We start from the raw sequence: 12,642 nt of genomic DNA on the forward strand, positions 1-12,642 counted from the left end.
GGTACGCCTATGCCAAAAAGAATAACTGATGTTGACAGTAACATGCTGACAGATTACCTGGCTTCCTTGATGTCTGCACTACTCTCTTGTCGTTCACAGGTTGCTGCCGCCTTCCCTGACAACACCCAGGTCAAGGAACACGCCATAGTCCCTGGGGACTTCGTTTGTGTCCGGAACTTTGATCGATCAAGCCCCCTTGAGCCACGTTGGAAAACGCCGAAGTTGGTGCTACTGACCACGAGGACCGCAATAAAAGTCGAAGGACGCAAGGGAAACTTCACGCTCAACACTGTAAAAGACACTTTGGACAATCTGGAACTTTGGAAAATACAGACTTTGCGCCGCTTGCGCCGCCTGCGCCGCCTTTACTAGAAAAGACTCCACAGCAGGAGTATAAATCTAAGTTAAGATCTAGTAAGTCAGACGTAGTTTAATTGTCTAAGTCCACTTGGTGGTGAATCGGTTAGACTAGATTTCTGACATTTATAAGATCACATATGAGAATAGTAAGAAGAGCAAAATGAGAGAAAAGTACTGCAAGTTATTACGCAGTAGATGTATAGTTACTTTGATCATTCTTTTTATTCTATGCATTGTTATGATCTGTGTTAGTTTAATACTACATGTTTTCTTTCCTCCTATTGCCTCACATATGCACTCTTCCCTTAATAACAGCACCATAGAGCATACATTCAGTGACCTGCCACCTCATGAATTGTCATATCGACTTGCATTGCGTAACAATACTTTTATTCAAATGTTACACCATTCTCATCAGACCAGCAATGCGACTGATTGCTGGGTATGTGGCCAACTGCCACCTTATCAAAAGGCGAAGGGAGTTCTGCCCTTCTATCCTCTACCATTCTCACACAATGGTTCATGTGAAGCATGGTTTGCCTTAATGACCTCAATAGATAGAAAGTACATAGCTTATCCAGATGGCTGGATATATGGAAACCTGAATAAAGTAATGAATGAAGCATGTTTTCCAGACAAAGACGGATTTCCTCAAAGGAAGGGAACCGATCTAGAGAATGAAGAGTACGAGCAGGGAAATGCATCCGTTAATTTTATAATGTTAAATGTTCAGCCCAAGCAAAATACAGGTCCACCGTTTATTTCAGTTCTACCAGCAAAAGGTGATTTATGTGTTAGAAAGAAAGGTTCAGTACATATGGGACACAGCGAGTGTAAAGTTGTAGTAGAGTTTAATGATGAAGGACTTTCTTTTTTTCAAAACATCACGCCATACCTATTTCATTTGCGGTCAGACAGCCTATGTACATCTGCCCTTAGACTGCGGTGGGACTTGTTATATAGCATTCTTATTGCCACCTGTATTCTTGGCCCCATCCCATTATCATAGAGATTCACGACTAGAACATGTTAGAGTAAGGAGAGTGACAGATGCCTCAGGGATTGATCAGACTGAAACAGCTTGGGAGCAGTATACAGATTTCAACAAAGGATTCTTTTTCTTCATAGGTCCTGTCCAAAACAGTAAACTGATACGCAAGTTAACAAGGACTCTTGAAGCAGTAGTGAATGTGACTGCATCTGCCCTGGCGAAACTTGACCCACGAACAGTCTGCTATGAGACTTGTTGTTCTTCAACATCGCCTCGTTCTAGACGTCATCTTGGCGGATAGGGGCGGAGCTTGTAGCGTGATCCGATCTAGTTGTTGCGTTTTCATCCCAAATAACGCGCCATCTGTGTATGCAGCGATAACAAGGCTCCACAAGATTGCTCATGACATACATCAAGACCCAGGCACATGGACTTGGTCCAGTTGGCTCTGGGGTGTGATATCTGCTTGGGGATGGAAAGTGTTGTCCTTCCTAGGAATGATCCTACTTATGATATTTGGTTGCTGTCTCTGTCTGCAGTGTGGCCCGGCCATTTGCGGCCTGTGTGCAACTGCATGTGTTCCACATCCAAGTATACAAAGGGTTAAGGACGAACAAATGATGCTGTATGATCAACTATACGGTCTCATGAATATAGATGTATCCTAAAGGGTTACGTAGGGGACAAGGAGGGAATGAGGAAAATGAAATTTTGCCTGACCAAGATGCCCCCTACGTGTACCCTATGTTACATATGTGTGCATGTCACCCATGCATATTTCTCTCAGTGGCCTGAATCACAAGGCCTCTGCAATCACGTCCTGCATTAAGGTGCCTGTCATCAAGTCTCTCATGTAAGAAATGTTAAGTTAGCATAAGGCCCATGTATTTGCATTGTGCACTTTTAAATAAATATCGTAATGAACCACTTTCTGAATCAGGGTTTTCCTGACTCCTGACACACTGAAAACTGCAGTTACGTATCTCCTTCCTCAGGGGCCACTGTGAATGAAATACATTAAATAAAATGTATCAAACACGCTGTAACAATACATTCGATCTGTATACATGAAGAAATCAAGTTACCACACAAAATTACGAGTTTCTTTGGATATCTAGTCAATGTAGTGTCATAATGTGAGCTCTATCCTCATGCATTCCAGTTGGTGTATGTAAAGTCCTAGTGAGGAAAATGCACAATCATAGGAGCGCTAGTGATTTACCAAATCCACATAGAGGAATGTTGCCAGGAACGTTGTTTCCACATCCAAGATGGCGCCTAATTTACATGACATTGTACTGTCTTAGAATCTACTCTTTGTCTATTGTTGTTCTACTCTCGTCCGTACTATTTATGTTCAACTATACAACGGTCCATTTGAGCACTTCTTTGAAAGACGTAGGGAGCACCTTACATATGGATAGGATTTCTGGAAAGTTTGCCTTACCGCCACCGCTTACGCTACCTGCTTAAAAGCCGAGTTAGATACTGGTCCTTTCTGTTTAGTGTTCCTTATTTAGGTCTCGCCTACGACGAACGCGCTGAAAGCGCGTTCTCGCAAGCGAGAACTATAGTCGTCGTCTCTGCAGTCTGAGACCGACGAAGGGAGACAAGACCTGGCCGCGCGCAGCGTTTCCCCATAGGATAACGTTGTGCGCGCGGCCCGGTCTTGTCTGCACGGCATTGCATTGTAGACCGGATCGCGTCGCGCGCCTCTCTGGAATGCAGGGGGAGTCTGCAGAGAGGCGCGCGGCGCTGATAAACAGGCTGACGTCGGCGACTGAGAGTGCGGCAGAGGAGGGCTGGAGCCGGCAGGCTTCATTGGGGCAGTGCATCCAGCAGTTAATCTTCTTAAAACGTATGTTAAAATATGGTTTTCAAGTTCGTCTATCACTTGGGGGTAAACAAATCCCATGGCGTGTATCATCTGTACACAGGGAAGAATCCGAGTCTGATCAACGCTTGTTAAACCCTGGCCAGGAACATACCGTACATTGCTACGTAGTTGTGCATGCAGTCCACTCGGACCAAAATAATGTTTAATAATCGCCGCCGTTTGTTGTGAACTGGGACGTAGTTGTGCATGCAGATCACTTGGGCCGAAACAATATTTAACACTCACCGCCGTTGTTTTGTACGCAGCGTGTTTGACTGTCTTGTAAGCACTCGTGACTTGCCACCGTTGTTTAAATGCAGCACTTTTAACTTTATCAGAAACACACGCGCCCAGCAGAGTTGTGCTCTCTGTTCCATATGCACACTGTGTACTCGTACGCAGTGTAACCTATCAGTGTATTTAGTGTTTTTTCTATTACAATGTGTTCACTGTACCTTATGGCAGTGTATTTCATGAGCACATGTACATATCATTTCAATGTGTTAGGTGTGCATTATGCCAATGTTTTTAAAGTGCGCTGTATTCGAAGGTGTGCAGTAGAGGCATTGTTTTTTTCCAAGTGTGCAATATTAACGTGTGCATGGTTTTAATATCTGAAATCAATAGCCCCATCATCTTATCAGTAGTGAAGCCATGTCGTAGGAAGATGAGCTGCCTGCACTCTAACGTAGACTTTTCTGATTGGGAATCAGGGTTGGCTCTTTTGGTTGTTAGCCTGACGTTGATTGTTATTGGGTCATTGAGTTGCGCTATTGGCATTGTAAATGACAATGCCTTTTATTTATTTATTAGGAACCTGGAAGAAGACAAATTCAGGAGTGTAGCTCCTAGAGGCCAGCAGCTAAACGCACAAGCACTTCAAGCAGAGGACGCAGTCACCAGCGCCACTCCTTATAGCTTCTCCTGTACGTTCATTAAAACCCAGTTACTAAAGCAACGTGCCGTTTTCTGTAACAGCTGTTACTTTTAGCGCTGCGACGTCTAAAACGTTGGGACATAGTGCTACATAAAACTAGAATAAATAATGCACCACAGACGCTTTAAAAAAAATAGATAAAAAACAATGCCATTTACAATACCAACAACTTAAAACTTTGCTAATGCGAGACCTATTGCATTGCAAATGCTTGTTTATTTTATTTGCTAGGCTGCCCCGCAACTACAATGGACATTGCACTCTTTTAATGAAATCCCAGGATTGTTAGTCTCATCTACCATAATGAGCATCACAGTCCCAAGCCTGTAGTAGGTAAGATGGGCTCTCATTGGAAATACTGAGTCTCACTGCGATTTGGGCTCCAGGCAACGTTCTTGTTTCCTATTCAGCTCTAGATGGCTCACCTACAAACCTATATTCACGTTTTTTGATTTCCATGCAATGTGCTTACTGTGGGTCTTGCTTGGGACATTTGCACATTATGATCCCATGTACTTAGTTATGCTTTCAATTATCGGCAAGCTTTATTCATAACTTTCAAGCAAGTGATGCAATACTGGCTTATATGACAAGTTTGGGCTCAGTTCCCCTTTGAACTCCTGTGATATAGGGGGCCATGCGATCCCTATTGGGATACATTTGAGTGGTCATAACCAGTTTGTGTCAAATTTACACTTTATCTCGCAGTGGTACTCTCGCACTTGAGAGACAACGTCTGAAATTGGGTCATTATCTGCTGCACCCAGGATAATTCTGAAGCTTGTGCTGCTCTAACTCCCCAGCACATCAAAGGGATTTTGTATAGGATTTGTATTTAACAAGTACAGATATAACAGTCAGTTTGAGGTACATATTCTTCAATTCTCACCTTAGACTGCATGCTCTCTTTCTTTAACCTTCTAGTGTTTGGTACTTACAGCTTCTCTAGCTTAGTCTTCTCTGTGGACAATTCCAATTGGATACTTGGAGCACATTATGGATTTTTTTACACTGGATTTTGTACAAAAATGCTATATCATTTGTTCTTTTATTTCTTCCCTCTCTTCCTCTACTCATCTGAGCATTTCATTTAACATGGTCAAGGTTTGACTGTGTCTCTATCCAGCACCTCTTTGTTTAGTTACCTGATAATGAGTTACTTTAGCAGTCTAGCTGTATGTGACAACATTTGCATGAAATGGTTGACACTGGGAGAATTATTCACATTTCCCTAAACTCTGTGATTTTTAGTGGTGTATTGTGTATTTTTACCAACATACTTGAGAAAGTAGTCTACGCGATAAAGCATGTGTCGGCTGTCTGCATCTACGCTCCAACTACGTGTCAATGAACCAAGAACGTATCTAATTTTCATATTTGACCTTTACTATTCTGTACAATCTGCTTTCTTTAGTTTATTATTGAAATTAAATGTATCTGACAACAGAGTCAGTTTGTATTTTACCTTGGTGCTGTGCTCTGTATTTTAATTCTTACAGTTAAGCCACACAGTGTTTGCTAATACTCTAATTCTGTAGTTGACTACACTTTAATAGTGATGTTAAGTGCAACACTTTACATTGATATTGTTAGGATACAGAGGTAAAATGTGATAAGAGCTTACTTATGTTGCAAATTTTGCCGTGTAAGGTTAGAACCAATAAATTTCGCTGTTCCAATAACACTGGACACCTTTCTTTGGCTCACTCTGCTGCTCTGTTCTAGTTTTGGATCCCTTTCATAGGTGGCAGGGTCTCCCACTCTCACGAGGGACATGCTGGTTAATATGCATTAGTCCAATCCTGCCTCTTCCTTAAAAAATATCTGCAGAAGGATTTAGTTGCATCTAGGTCGATGTAGAGCATTTTTGCAGTCTGCGGTTGATCATTATTGTGCATGTGGATCTGAGGGCAAACATGGTCACTTACTTTCTGAATCACTGCATCTCTGTAGCACACTTGGATTCAGGTGCCCTTGTCATCAGTTTTTAAGTAATGTATGTAATAGATGGCTGAGACACATGCTATTGCTATCTTTATCAGCAAGTTTAATAGAGATTATTACATTGCTCATCAATTTCTCAGAATGCTTGTATCGCGTATGTAGTCTTTATGCTGTACTGTTCTTGTTGGGTTTAAAAACACTTTCTTAATTCAATCTGAAGCTTTCTTTAGAGCCATGAAAGTTTGGATATATTCACTAAAGGCCAGATTTACCGATTTCCTAATTGCGATAATCTCCGAATTGCAGTATGGAAATGTGTATTTCTAATGTATAAAGTACTTTCATTCCCACAAAGCATTTCCGAGAAGGTTGCAAATCGACCTACCTCCTGAACATTAAACGTAATCTCAGATTTGTAGATATTTGATAAAGTTACTTTTTGATAAGCCACCATTTTCTTTAACTTATTAAAAGTGTTTAAATGTATTGCCATTGAAAAAGTCAGACCTTCTTTGCATAAACGGATCACTGAAAGAATATCGACGGACAGAATTTCGACCTACAGAAATATCGACGCTGGAATATCGAAGGCAAGTATATCGACACCCTTTCTACAACATTGTAAGTACAAAAATAACAAAAACAAATATCGATGTTAAAAATATCGTAATTAAAAATATTGTTTTTTTTTCTGTAAAAAAAAAAGTAAAATAAAGTAAATAATAAAATAAACATATTAAAACATATTTAATAATGTTTAAAATGAATATATAATACATATTTAATAATACAACTTGAATTAAAAATATACATACAATATATAATATATACTTAATAATAAGTTTTATTAATTATTTTAATTACTTATAAATTATTTAAAAATACTATAAATTACAAATACATCTACTCACATAAAATAAAACATAAATAAAAATAAATATTTATATTTAATAAATTAAAAAAATTAAATATACTTTCAATATTTTTAAAGTTAATTAAATACATTATCTAAAAAATACAAAAAATATTAAATACATAAATAAATAAAACTACTATTTAAAGTCCCAAAAAAACTACAGTAATGAAAACATTGGATAGCGTAGAACATAAAATTACTATTCCCACTCCAGAAAATTCAACAGGAGGGAAAGCGTTAAATAGCGTAGGGGTAAAAATTACTATTCCCACTCCAGAGAGTGCAACAATAGGAAAAACGTTGGATAGCGTAAGGGTAAAAATTACTATTCCGACTCCAGAGAGTGCAACAGCAGGGAAAGCGTTGGATAGCGTAAGGGTAAAAAATACTATTCCCACTCCAGAAAGTGCAACAGTAAAATTCAAATTCACAATTACTTTATTCGGTTTTTGACAAAACAAAACCATAAAAGTTCACAATACAATAAAAATAGCAGTCCATGCTACAGTTAAAAAACTATAAGTAAAATACATCATGCGGGGAACCCATAATTCGTTAGATTCAGTGTTCTGCTCTTGCACCAATAAAGAAACAAAGCAACAGGTGAATTAACTCCAAAATATTCTTACGGATCCAGACATTTCCTATACTCATAGTACATTTTAAAAAGCCCACCACATGAGGTATGATTTCTGGGTTCAGCAGTAATAAATAAAACAATGCAGGACGGGCTTGTACAATGTTCGACCTTTTTAAGATAGGTTTTAAATAGATGTTTCAAGGGAATTTATAATATTTACAAAAAAACATAAAGTGAAGCATATCCTGTGGAGACTGGAAGTCGCAGCCACAGGGTGCTAACACCATTCCCTTATGGCATCCCCTAGGGACTGCCAGTAAAAAGTGGAACAAGTTAAACCTGAACCTGGTTAATAGAAAACGATCATATGCTGGTATAGGCCAGAGTAGGTATTGCTCCTCCTCGAATGACATTTTAAGCATATAGTGAAGGCGCAAACCAGGCTTCATTAACTCAGTGCCCTCTCTGCCCATCATTTTGCGGGTGATAAATGACTCTTTTATCAGTATAGGATCTTTGGCAGTAATACTTGCCGGATTTAAAAAAAAGGTCTGGTCTACCCTCTTTGCAGAAAGTGTCTTTGAGGTAACTCAACCAAGGGATTTAGGACATATTGTCTAGGCTAAGAGATTCTGTTAGTCCTAGGTGTTTATTAAGCCAACACTGCAACCAGAACATAAGAGGACGCAAGGATAAGGTATCACCTATATAAGGCATGCCCATCTCTATATGTATGGATAAATTAGGGGTTCCCTGTGGGACACATAGTAATTTAAAAAAAAAAATATTTTCTACTATTTGTAAGCTCTTATGATTGCTATAGCCCCAATGTTCGCTCCCATAGGAAGCTATGGCAATGCTCTTGGACCTATACACTTTCAGCATGGCTGCCACTGGTCTATTGCCCATTCTGGCTGCAAAGTCGAAGAGCGCGGCGTTAGCCCTAACTACTTCCCCCCTTTTCCTGTTCATGCAGGCAACCCAGTTCAGTTTTTGGTCTAATAGTACCCCTAGATAAGAAAATGTGGTGCATGTAGGTACCCTAATACCATTGACCTTAAATAGATATTGTTTTCTAGCTGCCTTCCCTACCTGCAAAATGTAAGATTTAGTGTTATTTATGTGCAGGTCTCGTTTTAACATAAATTCATAGAAGGCGTCCAACAGTGTTTGTAGCCCTTTCGGGGTACGAGCTAACAAAACGGCGGCGTCGGCAACAGTAGGGCAAGGGTTGGATAGCGTTGGGTTAAAAATTACTATTTTCACTCCAGAGCGTGCAACAGTATGGAAAGCGTTGTATAGTGGGTGGGTTAAAATTACTATTCCCACTCCAGTGAGTGCAACAGTAGAGAAAGCATTGGATAGCGTAGGGGTAAAAATGACTATTCCCACTCCAGTGAGTGCAACAGTAGGGAAAGCGTTGGATAGCGGGCGAGTAAAAATTACTATTCCAACTCCAGAGGGTGAAACAGTAGGGAAAACATTGGATAGCGTAGGGGTATAAATTACTATTCCCACTCCAGACAGTGCAACAGTAGAGAAAGTGTTGGATAGCGTAGGGGTAAAAATTACTATTTCCACTCCAGAGAGTGCAACAGTAGGGAAAGCGTTGGATAGCGGGTGGGTAAAAATTAATATTCCCATTCCAGGGAGTGCACCAGTAGGGAAAGCGTTGTATTGCATAGGGGTAAAAATTACTATTCCCACTCCAGTGAGTGCAACAGTAGGGAAATCGTTGGATAGCGTAGGGATAAAAATTACTATTCCCACTCCAGTGAGTGCAACAGTACGGAAAGCATTGGATAGCGGGTGGGTAAAAATTACTATTCCCACTCCAGTGAGTGCAACAGTAGGGAAAGGGTTGTATAGCGGGTGGGTAAAAATTACTATTCCCACTCCAGTGAGTGCAACAGTAGAGAAAGCGTTGGATAGCTTAGGGGTAAAATTACTATTCCCACTCCAGTGAGAGCAACAGTAGGGAAAGCGTTGGATAGCGGGTGGGTAAAAATTACTATTCCCACTCCAGTGAGTGCAACAGTAGGGAAAACGTTAGATAGCGTAGGGGTAAAAATTACTATTCCCACACCAGTGAGTGCAACAATAGGGAAAGCGTTGAATAGCATAGGGATAAAAATTACTATTCCCACTCCAGTGAGTGCAACAGTACGGAAAGCATTGGATAGCGGGTGGGTAAAAATTACTATTCCCACTCCAGTGAGTGCAACAGTAGGGAAAGGGTTGTATAGCAGGTGGGTAAAAATTACTATTCCCACTCCAGTGAGTGCAACAGTAGAGAAAGCGTTGGATAGCTTAGGGGTAAAATTTCTATTCCCACTCCAGTGAGAGCAACAGTAGGGAAAGCGTTGGATAGCGGGTGGGTAAAAATTACTATTCCCACTCCAGTGAGTGCAACAGTAGGGAAAACGGATAGTGTAGGGGTAAAAATTACTATTCCCACACCAGTGAGTGCAACAGTAGGGAAAGCGTTGGATAGCATAGAAATTAAATATAACATACTTATAAATAATTTTTGTATTTAAAATAATTAATAATTTTAATTTTAAACAACTCAACATCATTTACAAATACCCATTAATAATTATAAAAAACATAATTACAATTGAATAATTAATTAACAACAAATTAACAATAAAAACCAATAAATATTAATTAATAAATATTAGTCACTGAATAATAAATATTAAAAAATAAAAGATTTTTCTAAAAAAACATTTTAAGGAATAAAAATTGATTAGCAATTTAAAAAAATGAAACAATAAAATTATTTTTTACACCAAAATATACTTTTTATAAAACATGAATTACCAATTAATAAAAAATAATTTCCAAATAAAAAACAATAATTACAAATTAAAAAATTAATTACCAATTAAAAAAAATTAATTACCAATTACAAACATTAATTACCAATTACAAACATTAATTACCAATTAACAAAATGTAATTGCCAATTTTTAATTAATTGAAAATAATTTAATTATAAATAGCAAAAATTAAAAATAAATCATTACTTAATTACAATTAAAATACTTCCCACCCAATTCCCCTATAAACCCACTACCCGCTACAGAACTTACATGCAAAAATTAATTAAAATTAATTATTAACTCCTAAAAATTATTAATTAATTTACTATTATTAAATTACTTCCCACCCTATTCCCCTATAAACCCACAACCCACTCCGGTATTAAACATAAAATTTACTTAAAAATAACATTATTCATATATTTCCTTGCAGATGTCAGAACAGTGCGTTAGAGTGTACACTTTCTCATTGTGCAGCTAAAGCACTGAACAGTTTCCTGACTTTGGCAAAACCGTGTTTAATACAGCAAATATTGCCTGTCTTAAGGTGGATGACTACAGCTACCTATTCAAAGACGATGACCTCTGTGGTCTACCCCCAGATCCTAGCCACCAAGCATCTGCCTTCAAGCAGTGAGCTTCAGAGCGGGAATGACCATCGAAGGATGTTGACACTAGTCTATTTATGTAGCCAGTGTTGAAACTGAACAGAGCACGATTTAGGAGTGCATTATTTAGAACTATATGCAAATGCCGGTATATCTTTTATTTTTCCCTGAGTGCAAACAGCAATGTTATTATTCATATATAAAAATAGTACACATATAATTTAAAACAACTAAAATACTGAACAAAAAACATACATATTAAATACATAATAAAATACATAACAAAAGTACAAAAATCGATATTAGTAACATCGAGATTAGTAACATCGATATATTTGATATCGATATTACTGACTTCGATATTACTTATATAGATATAAAAAAAATCGATATTACTTACCTTAGGGTCGATATTCTGTCCAACGATATTCTTGACCTCGATATTCTGTACCTTTGATATTAAAAACTCGATATTTCTGTAGGTCGATATAAAAAACTCGATATTTAGACTCTGCACCGTATAAACTTAGTCTTTCACCGATTGCAATTTTGGTCATGATTTTTTTTGCCATATTTGGATTATCTCCTATTATGGTGGTGACATATTTTAGAGGGATTTTGAAAAATGTTATGATCTCAGCGCATTTCCCAATGAATGTGGCCACAATATTGAAATTAAACTTTGTAAAGTATTTCTGGTCAGTGAATTTTAACAATAGGCCCCAGGCCGGATTGGCTGTATTGGGCACCAGGCGTTTCCCTCGGAGGATGGAAGGAGTGGGTGACAGGTCTTGTTACGGGGGAACGGTTTTGTAGCAGTGCAGCAGAGTTACTCCCCTATTCAGTAGTTTTCAGGCAACAATAAAGGTGTCAAGAGGGGGGCGTGGCTAGCCAACCAACATGGCGGACGCGCTTGTGTAGAGCTCCGCACTACGGCCCCTAATTATCCTGCAAATTTACCTGCCGGAGGTGTTATCTGGGTCTTTGCTGTCGGGGACCGGTGCGAGGACGTGGTGAGGAGCCTCGGGAGCCCAGCGGACGTGGAGCCAGGACCGCGAGACAATGGGCAGCCGATGGCTGGTGGTGACGGGGCCCATGGCGGAGTGGCGCGCAGGGCGCCGGCGGCTGCTGTGTCGTGACCGCAGGCGGCTAGACACTGTGCTGAAACCTGGGCCCGTCTACAGATGCGTGGAGACATTGGCGCTGCGGCCCACGGAGGGGGACGGAGCGACAGCCTGAGACGGCCGGCGTGGAGCTCCGGGCGGCCGGGGCCGCGGTCGAACTTGCGGCTGCGGCCGGACGGAGCTGGCGCCGCCATTTGGGTGAGACTTCTCCGCTTCTTCGCGCGGGGCCACTGCGGGAGCGCCGGCTCCAGCGACTACATGGAGAGGGCCCCCCCCAGTAAGGAGCGAGAACTGGGGACTGTAAGGAGCCCTGAGAGGAGCCCTGATCTGGGGGACTGAAAGGAGCCCTGAGAGGAAGCTGTGGCCTGGAGGCCCAGTGCGGGGGTTGGGGCCTACGCCGAGTGCGGGAATACTAAAGGAGGCGGCCCGGGGCCCGGAGTGCTGCGCTGCTCCTGAGCCGACTGAGCGGAGGGAGGCC

The sequence above is a fragment of the Lissotriton helveticus genome, chromosome 8, assembly GCF_964261635.1.
Source record: "Lissotriton helveticus chromosome 8, aLisHel1.1, whole genome shotgun sequence".
NCBI classification, from domain to species: domain Eukaryota; kingdom Metazoa; phylum Chordata; class Amphibia; order Caudata; family Salamandridae; genus Lissotriton; species Lissotriton helveticus.